This window comes from Bufo gargarizans, chromosome 8, assembly GCF_014858855.1.
Source record: "Bufo gargarizans isolate SCDJY-AF-19 chromosome 8, ASM1485885v1, whole genome shotgun sequence".
Classification (NCBI taxonomy): Eukaryota; Metazoa; Chordata; class Amphibia; order Anura; family Bufonidae; genus Bufo; species Bufo gargarizans.
In genome coordinates, this window is record NC_058087.1 from 176541836 (window position 1) to 176560383 (window position 18548).

Sequence of the window (18548 nt, forward strand, 5' to 3'; positions counted from 1 at the left end):
TAAGCAAATGCCGTATATCTGCAGTAAATTATACTCTCAACATGAATCATTATCCAGCTACAATATTATACAAGGGCGACAGAATATTCCAAAAATCTGCCATAACTGAAACACACAAATATTCAGTTTCCCTGCTTTTCCTAAATACTACATAGTCTGTGCCCTAAACATATGGTCCACCTTCAAAAACTTTGCTTCGTTGTAAATATATTTACTATTACTTATCCTGTACTGATCCTGATCCTGTTTTATACTCCAGAGCTGCACTCACTAATCTGCTAGTGCAGTCTCTATGTACATACATTAAATTACTTATCCTGTACTGATCCTGAATTACATCCTGTATAACACTCCAGAGCTGCACTCACTATTCTGCTGGTGCAGTCACTGTGTATTTGCATTACATTACTTATCATTCACTGATCCTGAGCTATTGCCTGTATTACACTCCATCATTCTATTTGGCTGATATCTTGTTCTCTGGTGATCCTGGGAATTGTTATCTTTAGACTAGCCCTGTCCAGCAATCTCATGTAGGAAACACAAAGTACCCTACTGTATGATAGGAGTGCCCTACTGTAATATAGGAGTGCCCTACTGTATGATAGGAGTGCCCTACTGTAATATAGGAGTGCCCTACTGTAGGATAGGAGTGCCCTACTGTAGGATAGGAGTGCCCTACTGTAGGATATGAGTGCCCTACTGTAGGATAGGAGTGCCCTACTGTATGATAGGAGTGCCCTACTGTAATATAGGAGTGCCCTACTGTAATATAGGAGTGCCCTACTGTAATATAGGAGTGCCTACTGTAGGCCCTACTGTAGGATAGGAGTGCCCTACTGTAGGATAGGAGTGCCCTACTGTATTATAAGAGTGCCCTACTGTATTATAAGAGTGCCCTACTGTATTATAGGAGTGCCCTGCTGTATGATAGGAGTGCCCTACTGTATTATAGGAGTGCCCTACTGTATGATAAGAGTGCCCTACTGTATGATAAGAGTACCCTACTGTATGATAAGAGTACCCTACTGTATGATAGGAGTGCCCTACTGTATGATAGGAGTGCCCTACTGTATGATAGGAGTGCCCTACTGTATGATAAGAGTGCCCTACTGTATGATAGGAGTGCCCTACTGTAGAATAGGAGTGCCCTACTGTAGAATAGGAGTGGCCTACTGTATGATAAGAGTACCCTACTGTATGATAAGAGTACCCTACTGTATTAGAGTGCCCTACTGTATGATAGGAGTGCCCTACTGTATGATAGGAGTGCCCTACTGTATGATAAGAGTACCCTACTGTATGATAGGAGTGCCCTACTGTATGATAGGAGTGCCCTACTGTATGATAGGAGTGCCCTACTGTAGGATAGGAGTGCCCTACTGTAGGATAGGAGTGCCCTACTGTATGATAGGAGTGCCCTACTGTATTATTGGAGTGCTCTACTGTATTATAGGAGTGCCCTACTGTATGATAGGAGTGCCCTACTGTATGATAGGAGTGCCCTACTGTATGATAAGAGTACCCTACTGTATGATAAGAGTACCCTACTGTATGATAGGAGTGCCCTACTGTATGATAGGAGTGCCCTACTGTAGGATAGGAGTGCCCTACTGTATGATAAGAGTGCCCTACTGTATTATAGAAGTGCCCTACTGTATTATAGGAGTGCCCTACTGTAATATAGGAGTGCCCTACTGTATGATAGGAGTGCCCTACTGTATTATAGGAGTGCCCTACTGTATGATAGGAGTGCCCTACTGTATGATAGGAGTGCCCTACTGTATGATAGGAGTGCCCTACTGTATGATAGGAGTGCCCTACTGTATTATAGGAGTGCACTACTGTATTATAGGAGTGCTCTACTGTATTATAAGAGTACCCTACTGTAATATAGGAGTGCCCTACTGTATGATAGGAGTGCCCTACTGTATGATAGGAGTGCCCTACTGTATGATAGGAGTGCCCTACTGTATTAAAGGAGTGCCCTACTGTATTATAGGAGATCTCTACTGTATTATAGGAGTGCCCTACTGTATTATAGGAGATCTCTACTGTATTATAGGAGTGCCATACTGTATTAAAGGAGTGCTCTACTGTATTATAGGAGTGCCCTACTGTATTATTGGAGTGCTCTACTGTATTATAGGAGTGCCCTACTGTATTAAAGGAGTTTCCTACTGTATTATAGGAGTGCCCTACTGTATTATTGGAGTGCTCTACTGTATTATAGGAGTGCCCTACTGTATTATAGGAGTGCCCTACTGTATTATAGGAGTGCCCTACTGTATTATAGGAGTGCTCTACTGTATTATAGGAGTACCCTACTGTATTATAGGAGTACCCTACTGTATTATAGGAGTGCCCTACTGTATTATAGGAGTTCCTCTGAGCTGTTAGGAGTATATCTGTCAAACACATGTAGTGACTAGCAATATTGTAAAAGCAGCTGGAATACCGGCTGCAGCTCAGGATGCTCCAGTACGTTTAGACTACCCGCACATGGGTGCAGTTCACAATCAGAAATTGGTGCATTTTGTTTGCTGCAGATTTGATGTGGTTTTGCTGTAGAATTTCCACTTCCATTGAAAAGGATATAATCCACACAGACATGCGGTTGATTTCAAAATCCGAACGGCAGGTCAATGTCCGCAAAAAAGCTTAGTGTACGAGATTTGTCTAATCTCCTACACTTTGCTGGTGCTGTATTATGGTGCATCGACATGACCGTAGGTGTTTTGCGGTCCGAAGATGCGAAAGCACACGGATCTGTGCGACTGTTCTGCAAAAGATAGGACATTTCCTATACTTTGCCACAACATGTGAACAATGGCCCCATTGAGGTCAGTGGGTCCGCACGGCTGTGCGAATGCAACCTTACTCTGCAGTTTTCCGCACAAGAATCTACACAGAAAAAAAACGTGAGCAGGTACCCTAAGGCTAGCGCTACATGGCGACGTGTCGCACAACAAAAAGTGTACAACTACATTGTGACATTCATTGTAATGATAGTCAATAGTGTCGCACTGCGACATGCTGCGTTGGATGGGTGCCTTGGATGGATTTTTTGCGACTGTCATGTCGCAGTGTGACACCACAGAATATCATTACAATAAATGTCTCCGTGTCGCCCTAGCCAAACACTGTGCAAAACCTTTATCATTCACCTACTTCAAGCTACTCCAAAAATAAGCAGATTTCAGGTTTTATGTAAGTAAAGTTAATCATTGTGTAATGAAAAGTTCTACAACTTTCATGTTTTAATAGCTCACTGTTTAGGATCTCTGCTTGCTGGCAGTGGCAGAAGTTGAAATTTTCTGGGGGCCAATACAGAATCTGCAACTTGGGCCCCCACCTACCATGCATCATTTATAATATATTAGCATTTTCTTATGTTGTAAATGGCTTTTGTTCTCTCTCTGGCCCGGGTGCAGTTGCTACTCGTGCACTCCCTACAGCTATGTCCCTCGGCATCAGATAGAAACATGGAGGCACATTTACTAAGGGACTTGCAATACTTTTAGACGTAAAATGTATCGCAAGTTCCCTTATTTTGTCCAGCCGTGCGACAATATTGTGTTGTGTGGCCGGTTTTGTGCTGTGTATGCTAGTTGGATGTGATAGGGGCAGGGTGGGGTCGTGTCGGAGGCTGTGACTTCAGACCTGGCAAATTTACTTACATTTGCACCTGAAAAAGGTGCAAATGTTAGCTAAAAACGATGCCAGCTAGGGGGTGTCGTGGTTATAACTCCAGGCGCACGGACTGCCACAGATGAGCCGAATTTATGACGAGGCGAATGTAAATTAGAGGTATCTAATGGCAGCGTAGTGGGGCATACTAAGACTGGCGTAAAAAGCTGGTCTTCGTAAGGGTCCATTCACACGTCCGCAAAATGGGTCCAGATCCGTTTCGCAATTTTGCGGAATAGGTGCGGACTCATTCACTTTCAATGGGGCCGAAATGTGCTGTCTGCATCTGCATTTGCGGATCCACACTTTCGTTCCGCAAAAAAACAGAACATGTCCTATTCTTGTCCGCAATTGTGCCACTTTTTTTGTGTAACAAAAAGTTGCGAGACCCCGGTTTGCAACGTTTATAACCGTGCAAAAATATTTAGTTGCAAGGGCATTTTTACGCTGCCGTCACCATTTGGGAGTGGTGTGGGCCTGTTGGGGGCCCCGGCATATTTATTTATATTAAGAAGTAGTCAAAAAGTACTCCATTCAGGGAGAGTAGTAGTTTTTTTACGATAGGCGCACACAGCAGGAAGACGCACTTAATTCATGACAAGGTGCACACTTACTATAAATTAGGACTATCCTCTGCAAGCGCAAAGGGGAAACTAAGACCAGCGCAAAAAGACGGTCTTTGTAAATGGCCGCCATTATTTCCCCTTACGCTTCTGGAGGCCTGTGTATCACACCGATTACTGAAGTCTGTCACCTCTGTATACAGCCCCTCTAACAGCTTTAGCAGATGTATACGGCATGATTAATGGCAGCGGCCACTAGACTTGCACATTGTATAGGTCTTTGTGGCCGCTGCCAGCATAGCATGAATGACATGATTTTCCATGGATGTGACCAGATTGCCAGCTCTTTGCTTCCTTAGGGCACATTACCTGGTTGGGAAATATTTGGCAGATTTGACAATGATGTTAGTTATGAGAGGATGCCAGGCTGAGCCCTAATGACAAAGCTCGCTGTGTCTTTCACTGTGGTTTACATATCGTCAAGCACATTGTATACGGCTGACACAAGTTGTGAAATCACACAATCACAACTTCTGTGAGACACACCGGTACCTGGAGATTCGGGGTCACTACTGAGCAGATTGATATATATCTATGTGGGAAGAGAGTTCTATGCTCAGGAGTCCAGTGAGCCGTCCTATCAGTGACTGACAGCTTAATGCAGTGGCAGACAATGATAGGACCACCCACTGGACTCCTAAGCATGGAACCCACATAGATGATATATCAATCTGCTGCGCTCCTCCTGCTCTATACCATGCTGCCTGCAGATAGGACTGTATATACAACATGACAGGTTCCCTTTAAAGGGAAGGTTCACCTTAAACCATCTGCACATGCACATCCAGAGGGTTACTGCACCATGACCCATTTATTCTAGCTATTGGTGTGGGTCACAAAGAAGGACCACTCAGTCATATGTCAGAAATTGTAAAGCTGAACCTTTCCTTACACTTTCCCTTTACTTTTTAATGTACGATCTGCATGGTGCCACCCTGGGGTGCATCATCCTTAAAGTGAGAACTGCACCCCAAGAACCAGTTATGCTTTTCCCATCTTGCTTTAGAAAAAGATGACTCCATTTTACTAGTCTAGGACAACCTCAGCCACAAGGATGTCCCCAGCAGGGTAGCAGTCATAGTTTTAGTCTCTACTCTGTTCCTGATTTCTCAATTTTATACTGCACCTCTTCTCTGTGAGAAGATGGGCCCAGGAGATAAGGGGCCCATCTTCTCACAGAGAAGAGGTGCAGTATAAAATTGAGGAATCAGGAACAGAGTAGAGACTAAAACTATCATCAGATGTTAATGTCCTGAACACACTTTCTTCTGAAGGAGCTCATGGTGGAGTGGGGCCCTATTTAGAGTTGTGCATTAGGGCCCCAACATCTACCAGTTCCATACCTGTTGATCTATTTTCATAATGGACTTAAGCGCTATTTTCCTTCATTATACAAAATCTACAGTAAACAGATGACCAAGTGTAGAAGACAACCTTGATTCCATCCAGCCCATCATTTCTTCATCTTCTTCTCACCAATGTCTTGTTTCATACGATGACCACCCTCTGTCCCATCACAATATCTTAGAATACTCCACAACAAAGCTGTCATTCATATGTTAACCATATCTGTATCCACATATCTTCAACCTAAACCCCAACCGAACATTGTAAAAGTCTACCAAGAACATCTGACATGGCACCAGACCAGGACTGTCTACACTACAGTAGACCCATCCTTCTCACAACCTGGCTCCTTCCGGCTATTCTCACCATTCAATGCTCAGAGATCTCGGTCTGAATGCGGGCTGCTCCAGTGGTGCAGGCTCAGCATCGTTCTTCTTCTCTGACCTCTCCTTCAGTGACAACCTGTGGGTTAACTTTGAGAGTCCTCCGATGGACCTGCAGGTGGGATAAAAACAGCAGGTGTTAGCGGAGCCTCCTGGACAACGCTCATCCTTTCTCTGCTCTCAGGACCAAGGACAGAGCATCTGTGGGTCTTCTCCACAGAAAAAAAAAATTACACAATTTCTTATGATGGTTAGTCTTAAATAATAGAAATGGTGGAGAATGGTACTGTACCGCATTGTATCGGAGACTATTTATAGAGCCTGTGCACAGACTGTACTGCAGCAGAGGGATGAATCATGGCAGATATGCAGGCATATGTAACCAATACCACTGACAGATACATGGACAACCCCTACGAGCACACACAAAACAACCGGCGCATGTATGGGCTGCAACATCTACTTGCCCCCCGGGTAAGGTTCAAGCTTTTAGGATGATCAGAGCTTTGATTGAAAACAATTATTGCCTGAAGTAACCCACGAGAAATCACATTATGTTATGTCCATAAGATGGTAGTATCCTTTGGGCATGAGCTTGTGCATTATCTGCCAAGGAAGCGCGGGGCAGCTGTGTATAGATACAGCTGCGAGCACTGCGTTAGCAAATGGAGGAATTCAATAACCCTGGTTCATTTATTAAATGGCCTGCGATATGATGAGCGACTCTTGTAGGGAAGCCCCGTTATGTCTACAATGGGAATGAATGGTATATGCTCAGTGAAGCCCTGGGCTTAATTCAGCTCATTTCCTGAGCACTGCCTCGAACCTCGCTCCCTCATTCGAGCTGCCTGTCAATCTGCAGATACTTAACCCATAATTATAACCTTCGTGGCTCAGTCAAACTTGTCGATATCCGCCCTGTGATAGGCCAGGTAATTATCAGCTGCTCTGTCGTATAGTAGGACAGTTACTGTATTTTCCAGCTAATTGTTCTACCTAGAAAAAATGGTGTTAACATGTGGATGTGAATGAGGTCAGGCTTTTGGAGGCAGCTAAGCTCTGACTAAGGAGGTCCCAAGCAGAAAACCCCTTGCCATCATCACACTGATGTACCAACAAGACTTGTGCAAAAGGGGTTTTCTACTTTGTGGTTCCCTTTCCCAACATTTTCAAGATAACTACTTGCAATTAGTGGCTGGAAACCTGTATAGAAATGCTTCTAACCTCAACTTTTTATTAAAGAGGTTCTCCGGGACTTTAAGGGGTTATTCCACGTGTAAAATATGCCCCCCAATGCCTGGGCCCCTCAGATAGATGATACTTATCCCGCTTCCCGTCACCCGCATAGCTCCTGCTCCCCCCCATCGCCAGATGTTTTAATCCGCTTGACGGGGGGGAATAGCAGCCGCGACAGGGACGAGTCTTCCTAGCATCGCAGGTGACCGTCCCGGCCTTCTATTGGCTGAACCACCCCCCATCGGATGTTTTGATCAGCACGACGGGAAGTTGGAGCGGCGGCCATACGGGGAGCAGGAGCTATACAGGTGCCGGAGAGCGGAGTAAGTATCCGGGCATTGGGGGTCATGTTTTACACGTTGGATAACCCCTATAAATATTGAGGACCTACCCCCAGGATTGGTCATCAATATCTAAGTCAGTGTGGGTACGACTCATGCCACCCCCCCCAATCAGCTGTTTGAAGGGGCACAGACGACCACACAGCGCTGTACATCGTTCAGTGGCTGCGCATGTGCAGCTCAATCCCGTTCACTTGTATGGGACTAAGCTTCGGAAAGATGATGCCACTGAGGGGAGTGACCTCACAGGCTGAGAAAAAGGCCATGGTGCTCACCCAAGCGTAGCAGCCCCTTCCACCAATAGATCAGTGGTGGCGAAGGGAGTCGGACACCCACAGATCAGATACTGATGACCCATTCTGTGCATAGGTTTTCAATATTTAAGTCCCGGAGAACCCCTTTAACTGTGGATCAGCCTGCGCCTCCTGTTATATTAGCATTTGTTACTGTCCCTGGCCCATTCCCACTGCCTGTCACCAGTTCCTTTACTAACATCCTACACATATGGAAATCAATAATTAATAGAAAATACCCTGACAACACGAAGACTGAGAATAAGACTGGAAACATGTACACTCATTAGCAGAAACGGAAAGAATCTGAGGGGTTGTTTTTACCCAGAAATCCCTTCTGCGGGGTAAAACATGGTGCCCCTTATGACTATGTGACACAAGTAAATTTTTTGGGCCCCATCTGGGATCAGTGAGCGCGCTCAGAAGTGTTCTTTATCAGTAGAGTTCAGCACTGATTTCAGATCTCCTTTCAAGTTGTCAGCTCAAATGATTAGCTAGGATTTGTGGTGTCAGCTGGTTGTCAAAATAAGCCGTGAAAGGGAGATATGCGGCACATTGAGCCTCACTTGGGGCTGCGGTGTATTGCTCAGCTCTGGCAGAAGGCTGCTTTATATAGAGGACCCATTATGTAGAGCGCATTGCATTTTCCCTCATTAGTCGGTGGGAGTTTCCTGCTGCAAAACTGGGGCACCAGTGGGAGTAAATGAGGGGTGCAGAGGAATGCTTTTATTAGGGAATTTTATCAAAGGCAAACTTGGATGATTATAGATGGATGTCTACAATGGGCAGAGGTGGGCAGATATACGTGACCTACTGCAGATCAGTACCGAAGCACAGTGAGAGCAATGGGTGTGGAGCCGCTGTCAAGTACGGCCACAGCATAGGATCCGTGAACTGATCGTCCACATTCTGAGCTGGATCGGTTATATTCATTTCCCACTCTATCCCATCTTGGCTTACAGTATCCAAACCAGTGATGGACGTCTTACCCTGCTACCATACTGATAGGCAAGGCCGTGCATACAAGAGAGGCGGCCCATATTGGCTCCTATAGCGAAAAGGCCCAGTAAAGCTGGTCCCATCCCCTTTTTTGCTATTGGGTTTTGGGGAGCGGTGAAGGACTTGCTTCTCTATGGTCATCATAATTATAGTAGGGGGGGGGGGGGGGGGTGACAGACATAGGACCGGATGCCTGGGTTTTTTGGGTCCATTGTGACCTAAGTAAATGTACTGTACTCATCATGTGGTCAGGGGCACTGGCCCTGGAAAAAAAAAAACTAAAAGTGGCCCCATGTTGTAAGTGGGTCTAAATGGACAGAATGCGGGGCAACAGAAGTACACGTGGCCAACAATACTGTAGTGCCGAATAAAATACTGCCTCAGCAAATCCAAATACCACATGTACCTAGCCGGCAGCGTGAGGAGGCCTTGGGAAGCCCCCTGGGCATCCGCCTCCCAGGAAAGTTCCCTGTAGGGTCTACAGCCAATCCACCCATGCACGTGGTAGACAGGGATCCACATAGACCTGATGTTGGCCCACGGCACAAGGGTCATAGAAAGTGGAATACCATTGCACATAAGTAGCAGACCCTTCTATTCTGGTTGACATTTCCCTAAGGGGGGCTCCATTTTGTATCCTGGCTATAGGGCCCACTTTGTTCTGTGTAGAATGAAATGAGTGACAAATGGGTTAACGTTAAGATCTTCTTCAGGATTTCAGTCTCTATTTACAGCGATGTGTTGAAAGGCTAAAAATCCATAATTACAGTATATGAAGTCTGTTTGGAAAAGCATGTTTTCCACTGACGCACGCAGGGCAGAGACATTATCGGGGCTGGAGCAATAATCATGGGCGCTCATGAGCTGCCGGTCTGCCTCCACGTGAATACAGCTATGGCGTCATGGGAGCTCATGAGCTGCCCGTCTGCCTACATGTAAATACAGCTATGGCGTCATGGGAGTTCATGAGCTGCCGCTCTGCCTCCATGTGAATACAGCTATGGCGTCATGGGAGCTCATGAGCTGCCCGTCTGCCTACATGTAAATACAGCTATGGCGTGAATACAGCTATGGCGTCATAGGCGCTCATGAGCTGCCGCTCTGCCTCCATGTGAATACAGCTATGGCGTCATGGGCGCTCATGAGCTGCCGCTCTGCCTCCACGTGAATACAGCTATGGCGTCATGGGAGTTCATGAGCTGCCGCTCTGCCTCCATGTGAATACAGCTATGGCGTCATGGGCGCTCATGAGCTGCCGCTCTGCCTCCATGTGAATACAGCTATGGCGTCATGGGCGCTCATGAGCTGCCGCTCTGCCTCCACGTGAATACAGCTATGGCGTCATGGGAGTTCATGAGCTGCCGCTCTGCCTCCATGTGAATACAGCTATGGTGTCATAGGCGCTCATGAGCTGCCCGTCTGCCTCAATGTAAATACAGCTATGGTGTCATAGGCGCTCATGAGCTGCCGGTCTACATCCATGTGAATACAGCTATGGTGTCATAGGCGCTCATGAGCTGCCGCTCTGCCTCCATGTGAATACAGCTATGGCGTCATGGGACCTCATGAGCTGCCGATCTGCCTCCATGTGAATACAGCTATGGCGTCATGGGCGCTCATGAGCTGCCCGTCTGCCTCAATGTAAATACAGCTATGGCGTCATGGGACCTCATGAGCTGCCGCTCTGCCTCCATGTGAATACAGCTATGGCGTCATGGGACCTCATGAGCTGCCGCTCTGCCTCCATGTGAATACAGCTATGGCGTCATGGGCGCTCATGAGCTGCCAGTCTGCCTCCATGTAAATACAGCTATGGCGTCATGGGACGTCATGAGCTGCCGCTCTGCCTCCATGTGAATACAGCTATGGTGTCATGGGCGCTCATGAGCTGCCGGTCTACCTCCATATAAATACAGCTATGGCGTCATGGCATCTAATAAACTGCCAGTCTGCCTCCATGTGAATACAGCTATGGCATCATGGGTGCTCATGAGCTGCCCGTCTGCCTCCATGTGAATACAGCTATGGCATCATGGGTGCTCATGAGCTGCCCGTCTGCCTCCATGTGAATACAGCTATGGCATCATGGGCGCTCATGAGCTGCCCGTCTGCCTCCATGTGAATACAGCTATGGCATCATGGGCGCTCATGAGCTGCCCGTCTGCCTCCATGTGAATACAGCTATGGCGGCTGTGTCATCACGGGTACTGGGAAGTTATAATCTCATGAATTCTAGGAGGAAAGTCCGGCTTAGAAAACCTTGTTCGAAAACCCCATCATCTCTCACGACATCTATGCTATGGCATAAATTAACAGTGGAACATTATTTTTTAGATCTCCACTTTCTTCTATTATTCCTCCTGGAAATATATGAATTGTCAGCTGGGAGTTACCATTCACATTGTTAAGGAGGCGTATTCCTATATAATCTAACACTGTTCAATCACTCTGTCCGGTTGTCAGTTCTTCATGCATTCCCAAGACGTGTCCTTGTGCATGGGGGCACTACCACTTTTTGTGGCAGTGTATAGGAAAAACTTTGGCTGGTGCTTTTATGGGTAGCATTGTGGCTGGCAATGTATGAACGGGGTACTGTGACTGGCCATGCAGTGTTTGGGACACACTGCAGCTGACAATGTATGCAGAAGATGGCACTGCAGCTGGCACTGTACTATACTGTAGAAGTCAATGCACAACCCACTTTAAAAAGGCAAAAAATAATAATAACAGTTTCAGATTCCTCTTCAAAAATAGTTTCTGCAGCAGCTCAGATGTGTATTGAATGGAATAACGTGCTTCCTTAATTACTTGGTAAAGAGGAGCTGTCACTTCTCCTGACATTCCACATGTAATAACTATTGTGGAGCATCTATTCTTCTTACTATGTTCTGCTGTTACTCCATTATCCCTACAAGACGTTTGTGAAAAAATTACCAGCAGTCTGCAATAAGGCTCCAGCTGGGTGTTACCAGTTTGACACTGTCCAGTCATTGCTGCCATAGTCAGACTGTGCCACCTAGCTGGAGCTTTATTGCAGACTGCTAGCAATTCAGTCATCAACTTCTAGTAGGAATAATGGAGGAATGGCAGAACATAGTCATAAGAATAGATGCTCCAGAATTGTTATTACATGGGGAATGCAAGTAGTCACTAGAACAGACATGTCAGGAGAGGTGAGAGCTAAGGCACCTTTAGCTTTGTATGTATGACCTGTAATTGCCTGAGGTGTCAGTCATGGAATATCTTAGTGACTTCTATCTTTTTTTTTTTTTTTTAGGTGTATTATCCAGTATGATGTAGGTCTTCAATTTTTTTTTTGGGGGGGAAGAGGGGTATTATCCAGAATGATGCAGTTCTTCCATTTCTTTTTTAACCCAAACTGGGAAGGGATCATCTAATGAAAGGATCTAAGTAGACCTCCACTTCTGCTTTTGGCACAGAACAAAAAAAAGGGGGGCATTAAAAAAATTCTGTACCAAAACTGCATAGTATGAACTGGGCTTAACTGAAATCTCCATTAAAGGGGCTGTATAGCGTTCTTCCAGAAACAGCGCCATGCATGTCAGTGGGTTGTGTCTGGTACTGCAGCTCAGCTCCATTGAGGAAAATTGGGTTTAGCCGCAATACCTTACAAAACCTGTAGACCGGTGCAGCGCTGGATGATAGCAGACATGTTTGTCTAATCCCGGACAACCCCCTCAACCCTGTAAGTAATACATGTCATGCAATACAACTCACAATCATTTAGCTGACGATAAATCTACACCCCTATTTAAAAAGAGGCCCGATCCATGAGATCCGCTCCCAGGGGCCAACATCACTGCAGGACCCATGGACACTTTATTTATAAAAATGTTGGGAGCCCCCTTTAAAGCAGTTAATCTTCCCTCTGGTACTCGGTTTAGTGGCGCAGGCTTTAGCTCTCAGACCGTCTCCCGTATTGCGCCCCTTATTTCAATCTGCCGTACAGATTAGGAGTAAAAAATATGTTAATGAGGTTTAAGAATAGCGCAGGCGAGCGGACGCAACTATTGCACCTGTCATCGCCTGCAGAACAGGTGTGCGCAGGGCAGGCGCTGCACCGCCAGGTGTCGCTGACCAGGATTAGGGTTTTGGGATTACATTTCTGAATAAAATGTATGAAATGCAAAAAGTCCATCCGCTATATATACAGTATACATATTAGTATAGAGCAAGGATTCTGACAGACCACACGTCAAATGCAAAACTGTAACCCACTATTAGATATTTATAGGATATGCCAGAAATTCTCGTTAGTTGGGGGTCCTGCCTCTGTGAACATACCCCCCCCCCCTAATTAGAAGAGCTGTCCATTGATCACTTGTTGCATCAACTCATTGGAGAGGTAGAAGCATCGTCAGGAACGTCTACAGATGGTAATCATAATGGTAAAACTGGCCATATTGAACGGGGGTGATGAACCCCGCATTCTCCCAGTAGATCAGAGGTCAGAGCTCCTGTACATATACCATAAGGAGCTAAATTAACCCTGGAGTCAGTGAATGGACTGTATGTCAAGCAGGTTACAGGTCTTACAGGGCATCTGTCAGCAGTTTTCTACTAGGACACCGGCTGACCTGTTACATGTGCACTTGGCAGCTGAAGGCATCCTTGTTGGTCCCATGTTCATATGTGCCCGCATTGCTGAGAAAAATGATGTTTATTATATGCAAATGATCCTCTAAGAGCAACGGGGGCGTTGCCATTACACCTAGAGGCTCTGCTCTCTCTGCAACTGCTGCGCCCTCTCCACTTTGACAGGACCAGGCAGTAAAAACATCATCACACCTGGTCCTGTCAGCCGAAGTGCACAGGTCGTGGCAGTTGCAGAGAGAGCTGAGCCTCTAGGTGTAATGGTAACGCCCCCGTTGCTCCTAGAGGCTCATTTGCATATATTAAGGGCTAATGCACACAACGTTTTTTGCGTTCAGTATACTGGCCGTTTTTTTTAGTTCGGTATGCGTTACTTATACTGAACCATTCATTTCAATGGGTCAGCAAAAAAAACTGGTGTCTCCGTGTGCATTCCGTTTCCGTTTTTCCGATCAAAGATAGAACATGTCCTATTATTGCCCGCAAATCATGTTCCGTGGCTCTATTCAAGTCAATGGGTCTGCAAAAAAAAACATAACACATACGGAATGTACTCCGTATGTCTTCCGTATCCGTTCTGTTTTTGCGGAACCATCTATTGAAAATGTTATGCCCAGCCCAATTTTTCCTATGTAATTACTGTATATGCCATACGGAAAAACGGAACGGAACTGGAAACACTAGTGAAACAAAAAAATTAAAAGCTGATCCGTTAAAAACGGCCCGCAAAACACTGAAAACGCCCTAAAACATCATTTTTCTCAGCAATGCGGGCACATATGAACATGGGACCAACACAGATGTCTTCAGCTGCCAAGCGCACATGTAACAGGTCAGCCAGTGTCATAGGTACAAAACTGCTGACAGATGCCTTTTAAGTTGGCACAGTGATGGTGGGCATTTAAGCGATGCCACAAATCATCTCCAATGACTAATAACATGTATACATTGGCCTGGCAGCTGGAAATACACAAAGAGAAATGATTTCCCACAACCTAAGGGCTCATGCACACAAACGTCTGTTGTTTTTGTCCGCATTTTTTGCCGGTCGGATGTGGACCCATTCAATTCAATGGGTCCACAAAATATGTGGACAGCACACCACCCCATGTGCAGTCCGCATCCGTATGTCCATTCTGCAGCATCCACAAAAAAAATAGAACATGTCCCATTCTTGCCCATTTTACGAAGGATAGTACGGCTCTATAGATGGCAAGACGTTCTGTTCCGCAATATGCGGACCGCAAAAACGGCTATGGCTGTGTGCATGAGGCCTAATGGAAAGTCACCGTATTAAACTTGTAAAAGGATGAAAGCAGCCTAATTCTGGACCTCACTGCCCGTCTCCTCGACCTTACCCAGAACTGGGCATAGGATAACGAGTCCCATGCTCCCCGTGAAAAACCTTTACACGTCAGAGGTTCTTATTAATAGAGAGATTGGCACAAGGGCCAAGAAAGGTAATGAGAGTTACCATGCAGCAAGCAGAGAGGAGCTATGGCAGGATAACATAAGCCGGGCTGTAACTCCATCCTGTGGACGCCTTCTGGATCCAAATCAAATAATGGGGGGGAATTTAAAAAAAAAAAGACGAAATGATAGGCGGTTGTTTGTAGCAAATGGAAACAACAGATGGAGAAGGGGATAGGAGTCTCTTGACCCGGGCGCCCTGTGTTCCTGTTCCGAGCAGGATCACCACCTGTTGGGGGTTAATCTACGAAGCGACGTCTTTTCACCCTCTACTATATCTATTTCTGCTCTTGCAAGAACTTTGCTCCGGGTTCGATAGAAGAAATTAACATCTCTTCTGTCATCTTTCTGTTCGTGCCAGGCAAACGACAGAACCCCACAGTGTTCTCCATGCCCAATGAGTTGCAGTAAGACTTACCTGCTGTCACTCTACCTAGAGTCTCCATCCACTTCCAGAAGAATCTAGGATCGGTTCACAGCCTCAGCGGACATCAGTCACGTGGAGGCGACTTGGATGCGACACCTGCGGTCCTGCTCATCATCATATCCCTTGCTGCCCATCAAGGACCCCTCGTACCTATGGCTGCTCACCTCTCTATCCCGCTCGCTCTCGTTCTCACTCTTTTCTGCCCCTCTCCGTCTGTCTTTTTTTTTTTCCAATCTTGTTTCTATAGAAACTAGATTAGCTGGGGGAGGGGGGGGTGGACTGTAACGGCCCCATGTGACTAAGATTCCAACACTGAAGAATCTCTTCGCATTTTTCTGGATCCAGGCTCCTTTACATAACAACAAGCCATTGTCGCTGGTACCCAAGACGTCTGAGGGGAGATAAGACGCCTCTGGGGTTAATAAGATTGGGGCCAAGGGAGGACGCCGGGTCCATGAAGTTCTCCCGACTATGTCCGCCTCCCTACGGAGCACCAGCCTATCATTGGTGGTGGTGGTGGTGGAAGTTGTAGCTGATGCTTCAGATCACAATGTCACATAGCAAATAGTACATAGAGGTATAAAGTGTTATACACTGAGTAGGTGCTCCATTATACACATAGATAATCAGGTGCTCCATTATACACATAGATAATCAGGTGCTCCATTATACACATAAATAATCAGGTGCTCCATTATACACATAGATAATCAGGTGCTCCATTATACACATAGATAATCAGGTGCTCCGTTATACACATAGATAATCAGGTGCTCCGTTATACACATAGATAATCAGGTGCTCCGTTATACACATAGATAATCAGGTGCTCCGTTATACACATAAATAATCAGGTGCTCCATTATACACATAGATAATCAGGTGCTCCGTTATACACATAGATAATCAGGTGCTCCGTTATACACATAGATAATCAGGTGCTCCGTTATACACATAGATAATCAGGTGCTCCATTATACACATAGATAATCAGGTGCTCCATTATACACATAGATAATCAGGTGCTCCATTATACACATAGATAATCAGGTGCTCCATTATACACATAGATAATCAGGTGCTCCGTTATACACATAGATAATCAGGTGCTCCGTTATACACATAGATAATCAGGTGCTCCATTATACACATAAATAATCAGGTGCTCCATTATACACATAGATAATCAGGTGCTCCGTTATACACATAGATAATCAGGTGCTCCATTATACACATAGATAATCAGGTGCTCCATTATACACATAGATAATCAGGTGCTCCATTATACACATAGATAATCAGGTGCTCCATTATACACATAGATAATCAGGTGCTCCATTATACACATAGATAATCAGGTGCTCCATTATACACATAGATAATCAGGTGCTCCATTATACACATAGATAATCAGGTGCTCCATTATACACATAGATAATCAGGTGCTCCGTTATACACATAAATAATCAGGTGCTCCATTATACACATAAATAATCAGGTGCTCCAATATACACATAATCAGGTGCTCCATTATACACATAGATAATCAGGTGCTCCATTATACACATAGATAATCAGGTGCTCCATTATACACATAGATAATCAGGTGCTCCGTTATACACATAGATAATCAGGTGCTCCATTATACACATAGATAATCAGGTGCTCCATTATACACATAGATAATCAGGTGCTCCATAATACACATAGATAATCAGGTGCTCCATTATACACATAGATAATCAGGTGCTCCATTATACACATAGATAATCAGGTGCTCCGTTATACACATAGATAATCAGGTGCTCCGTTATACACATAGATAATCAGGTGCTCCGTTATACACATAGATAATCAGGTGCTCCATTATACACATAGATAATCAGGTGCTCCATTATACACATAGATAATCAGGTGCTCCATTATACACATAGATAACACCACACAACAATGATTTTGCTACTGAGAAAAACATGTGATTTATACTAAAATGAGCGCGCTGATTCCAAATATGAACTCAGAATTTGCCTGACACGTCTAGATTTTAACCCCTTAAGGACCCTGGGATTTTCCATTTTTTCATTTTCGTTTTTCACTCCCCGCCTTCCGAATACTCCTAACTTTTTTATTTTTCTGTTCACACAGCCTTGTGAGGGCTTATTTTTTGCGGGACAAGTTGTACTTTCTAATGGCACCATTTACGGTTGCATACCATGTAGTAGGAAGCGGGGAAAACATTCCAAATGGGGTAGAATTGGGAAAATACGCAATTCTGATAAAGGTTTTTATTTTTTTTACACTGTACAATATGCAATAAAATTGTCCTGTTATCTTCATTCTCCAGGTCAGTACGGTTACAACGATACCACACTTGTATAATTTTTCTTGCTTTTAAATACCAATTTTTTTTTTTAAACCTTTGAGGAAATTTCTTTTTTAGAACCATATGCTGGCCCCTATAACTTTTTTGTAGTTATGTGTACGAGGCTGTGTGAAGGATTATTTTTTGCGGGACGATCGGTTCTTTTAAGTGATACAAATTTGAAGTGTGTGTGACTTTTTGATCACTTCTTATAAAAAAAATTATTGGGTAGTTGAAGTGACAAAAAATGGCAAATTGGCTGTTTTAATTTTTTTCCCGTTACGCCATTTGCTGTATGCCATTAATATTGTTATATTTTAATAATATGGGCATTTTTGCACACGGCGATGCCCATGATGTTTATTTTTTGTATTGTTTAAGTATTTTTATTTTAAGGAAAGGGGGGTGATTTGAACTTTTATTTATTTTGTATTTTTTTATATTTGCAAAAAAATTTTTTTACTTTTTTAAGTCACTTTGGGTGACAATAACTGGCAATCATTAGATTGCCTGTTGTGTTCATTGATGTTTATATAGACACCACTGAACACTTAATTTGCACTATACCAATACCTGTATTGGTATAGTCATCTAATAGCCACCGAAGCCTGCTTGAGGCTTCAGCCTATTAGATCAATGTAACAAGTTCCCCGATCTCAGCCGGGGAACCCTGTTACCGGAGTGGAAGTGCGCAACTTCCGCTTCCGGACTGCGCAGATGCCGTGGTCACATTTGACTACGGCATCTGAAAGGGAAAATGTAC

The 18548-nt window shown here is 44.7% G+C and overlaps 1 protein-coding gene across 2 annotated transcripts in view; it reads right to left on the reverse strand.

Annotated features, from left to right (window-relative positions):
- The window catches only part of LOC122945160 (ankyrin repeat and fibronectin type-III domain-containing protein 1-like), a 140536-nt gene that overhangs the window by 73423 nt on the left and 48565 nt on the right, over nt 1-18548 (reverse strand). For both annotated transcript variants that reach the window (XM_044304075.1, XM_044304076.1), the window contains exon 3: nt 6027-6155. The gene's annotated coding sequence lies outside the window, so the exon portion shown is untranslated. The remainder of the gene's footprint in view (nt 1-6026; nt 6156-18548) is intronic.